This window comes from Passer domesticus, unplaced genomic scaffold (assembly GCF_036417665.1).
Source record: "Passer domesticus isolate bPasDom1 unplaced genomic scaffold, bPasDom1.hap1 HAP1_SCAFFOLD_79, whole genome shotgun sequence".
NCBI lineage: Eukaryota > Metazoa > Chordata > Aves > Passeriformes > Passeridae > Passer > Passer domesticus.
In genome coordinates, this window is record NW_026990177.1 from 166776 (window position 1) to 170862 (window position 4087).

The window sequence follows — 4087 nt, forward strand, 5'->3', positions numbered from 1 at the left end:
CAGGTGGCTTTTCTTTTTATTGGGCTGCCAATTAAATATAAAATGCCTGATGACTGGGGGAGTTGTTCAAAAAGTTGAGCACATCAAGGGCCTTGGCCAGGCTCTCAATGGGAGATAATATGTGGACTCCCTGTCTCTGTTGATCAAGGATCCTTTGGATGGAAGAGTGGGCCCTCTGGACGATGGACTGTCCTGTGGCAGAGTGTGGTATGGCTGTGACATGTTTTGTAGCCCACTGGTCAGAAAATGGTTGGAATCAGTGGGAGGTATAAGCAGGACCATGATCAGTTTTAATTTCCTGTGGAACAGGGGAGGTGGAAAAGGCTAAAAAGGAACGTTTTATAGCATCTTTTGATTTTTCAGCAGCATGGGCAGGGGCAGAAATCGCAGCGTTGTCGGTGTGGATTGAGACGGGGATGTATTTTAGTCTCCCAAAAGGGGCTTGGTGTGTGATGTGTGATTGCCCGATCTGGAGAGTCTTTAGTCCTCTTGGATTGAGTGCAGCTCTGACAGAAGCAAAGGCACGTTGCTGACAATTTGGGCAGGTGGCTGCCATGAATCTTGCCTGATCTTGGGTAATTTTAAAGATGCTGAGCGGTGCAGGAATGTTTTGATGGTAGAAGTGGTGGCGGATCCTAGCCTGTTGAAAAACATTCCGTGGGGAAGTTTGGACAACCCTTGCTGGGGCATCTGCTGTAGCATTGCCTACTATAAATGCAGGAAGGGTGGTATGAGACCTTGTGTGCATGATATAGTGTGGGTGTTGTCTGTGGGACAGAAGAGAAATGAAAGGGGAAAGCAAATGCTCTAGTTGGGGTTAGAAATGTCTTTGAAAATGGAATTTTCGGCCCGCTGCACTAGGTCATAGACATGTGCCGAATCAGTGATCAAAGGAAGAGGTTCTTTGAAAGTGGAGAAGGTCCTAAGGACTGCAGTCAATTCAGCAATTTGGGCAGGGTGAGGATGCCCTGGCTTGGCTTTTGTCTCTTGAGCAATGCGGAGCCAGGGCAGTGCAGAGCAGGGTGGGAAGCAGAGCCCGGAGCCTTTGGAGGCTGCAAGCCTTAAACATCAGCCCCTGCAGCAGCCCAGATGCAGGTGCCACAGTTGCCAAGGCTGTCAAGGCCTTGAGAGCGGGCAGGTGGATTTTGCATCCCTGTGGGCTGATGGCGGCTCTGGAGCCAGGAGTGGCTGTGGCTGCAGCAGGAAGGGTGGCTGAAAGTTTCCTGCCTTGCTTTGGTGGCATGGCTGCAGGGGCCAGTGCAGTGAGAGCCCCCTCTGTGCTGGTGACAGCTCAGCTCTTGGGGACGCGGCTGTGCCCCAGCCCAGGAGCAGCAGCAGTGGCCAGCGGCAGCAGTGGTGTCAGTGGGACCCCCTGTGCACAGGGAGCCCCAGCCGCGGGGTGGCCGTGGCAGCAGCCCCAGGGAGCTCCAGCCCCGGGATCCCGGAGCAAGTGGAAATCCCAACTGTGCAAACGCTGCCTGTGCCTCTTGGGTTTTCTTTGGTTGAGGGGATTTCGAGGTACGTTAGAAGTCTCTTTTTCTCTAACTTAGCTGTCGAAGGAAGAGTTGAGAAGTATGTGCTTCACTCTCTTAAGGTTGATTTTTACATTTTGTCTAAAACATTTTTTTGCTGGCCTGCTGAGGTTTGTTCAGCAGGTCAGCTTAAGGTACTCTTTTTGCCTCTTGGGTTGGTGTTATCTTTTATATTAAAACCTGACTATACTATGTTTACAAGAATGTTTTAATAGCTATTACTTAAGTTAGATAGTGACTTTCTACTTGAAACCAATATGTGAATGGTAATATCGTCTTTCATATGGATGCTAGCGAGAAGAAAGAGGAAGGACTGGGTACACCCAAATTTTTCTATCTATGTAGATAATACCAAACTCTTTCGTACAAGGTTCAAAACCTCTGTCTACAGTGCTCTAAATGTTTTCCGTTCACTTTGTGATTACTATTACTAGACTATCTAAATTGTTGTGACTTTTAATTCTTGACATAAAGGTGGTAACATGCTTTATGGGTTAAATTCAAAGGCCCAGGGGTCTTTGGCTACATGCCAGGGTCTCTGAACCCCCTGCCAGGGATTTAAAGCCCCCTGGCTGGGGCTGGAATCATTTAGGATGGTCAGGGGGAGGTCCGGGGTTCTGACAGTGCCCAAAGGAATGAGAAAGAGAAGTGAAGTTTTATAAAGAATCATTATTTATTTGCTGAACATCGGCAAACACGAGGATTTACAGAACACATTTCATTACAACAATCCTCATAACAACAACAACAACAATCTACTGCACATATTTCCATGGGATCCTATGGAGTAACAATCTTCAAAACATATTTACAAAGAACTACTAACCTAAGAACATATTTACAAAAATATCCTAACTTTTCAAACATATATACACCGCCGTAATATCTACAGCCATCATCTGCATCAGTCCTGGAAGGAAGAAAGAAGCAAAGCTGGAGTCAGCTGCCAGCACTGGGCCCAGCTGGGCCCCAGGAGCTGGGACAGGGCTGGCAGGGCTGGTGTGGCCCCAGGCAAGTGCAGGGCAGGCCAGGGCTGGTGCTTGTGGCAGCACAATCCAGGCCCCCTGCGGGCAGCGTGTCCCTGAGCGGGGCCATCCAGCCCAGCCCCAGCCTGGCGTCAGGGCAGCCACTGTGTCTGTGGGCAGGGCATGGGGAGCATCTGCCTGTCTTACTTGTGGGGCTCCATCTTCATCCAAGGACCATGGGCTCCTCCTCATCCTTCTCATCCACTTCCATCGCCTCGATGTCATCCTCCTCATCAACTTCCATCTCCTCAACCTGGTCTTCCACGTCCACCTCCATCATCTCTTCCTCATTCAGCACCATGTCCACTTCCATCGCCACCACAGTGTCTCTGTTAGTCTGCAAGAGACAGCACAATCTCACAGTGGGGTTCCTGTCCCACACCATCCATTCCCACATGGCTGCAGCCTGCTCAAGCAGGCTGCCTCCTCCCTGGAATGGCACAGTACCTCCACTGGCGCAGCAGTGCTCATCCTGCTAGGGTTGGTGCTCCAGAGCAGGCAGCAGGAAAAGCCCAGGCAGCAGCAGCAACAGCTGAGTGCTGACGGGCAGAGCGCAGAGCGAGCGCCAACTGAGCGCTGGCAGCAGGCAGAGTGTCTGCTGTGGTGGTTTCCAGGTGCTGGACGTTCCACCTGGAACACTGTGGGAGCTGTGATGTCACAGAAGTTTCAGGGCCGCTCCACACTGGGAGGTGGGCATGGTGGAATGATGAAATCCTTGAATGGTTTGGCCTGGAAGGGACCCTAAAGATCATCTGGTTGCAAGCTGAGCAGCCTCCCAGCACAGCAGGTTGCTGCGGCCCCTGTCCAAGCTGGCCTTGGATGTTGATGGGCATGGGGTATGCACAGCCTCTCTGCGCTGGTCCCTGTGTCAGGGACAAGCACCCTGACAGGAAAGAACTTCTTGCCATCATGGAATGGATTCCAGCTCTTGCAGTTTCATCCCATTCCCCCTTGTTCTGTGACTTCAGTTGCTGACAAAGAGTCCTCTCCCACTTCCCTGTGGGTCAGGCTGTTCCTGCAGGGTCACACATGTGGCTGAAGCTGCAGCCAGGAGAGAGAGAAGCCAAGCTGGCAGAGAGAGGAAATGGGGAAAGTGACATGAGAGATGAGAGGAGAAGGAAAAAGTAGAGACATGCAAGGCATTGGGTTGGGTGGGCTGTGGCATTCATGCCTTTTATTAGAGGCCAGGTTCTCTGGTGCACTCAATGACTGTGTGATTGCGGCGTGTCCACAGTGAGCCCGTGTGAGCGAGCTGCACTCCCAGAGGCCGGAGCACACTTGCTTCAAGTGCTGATGAATGAGGCCAGAGATGGGTCTTTGTGTGGAACTCCAAACGCTGTGCATTGCCATGAAGAGGGTCCAGGGCCAGAGAGAAAATGAGGCTGGGGTCTGAGGGTTTCATTCGGGGGGGGAGAAGGGGTGAAGCCAGGACCAGCAGGGGAGAAGAGAGAGGAGAACATTGTCTGGAGAGTAGATATAAGGAAAAAATGGCAGTTGAAGTGGGTGATAGCAACAAAACCTGCGGATTGC

The 4087-nt window shown here is 51.4% G+C and overlaps 1 long non-coding RNA gene across 1 annotated transcript; it reads right to left on the minus strand.

Moving 5' to 3' along the window:
* Nucleotides 1-2270: 2270 nt before the first annotated feature.
* On the minus strand, nucleotides 2271-3107 carry LOC135293132 (uncharacterized). The gene is made up of 3 exons (XR_010355266.1): nucleotides 3005-3107; nucleotides 2705-2894; nucleotides 2271-2442 (listed from the first exon to the last, which is right to left on the minus strand). It is a non-coding gene; the product is annotated as an uncharacterized LOC135293132 (long non-coding RNA).
* Nucleotides 3108-4087: the final 980 nt, after the last annotated feature.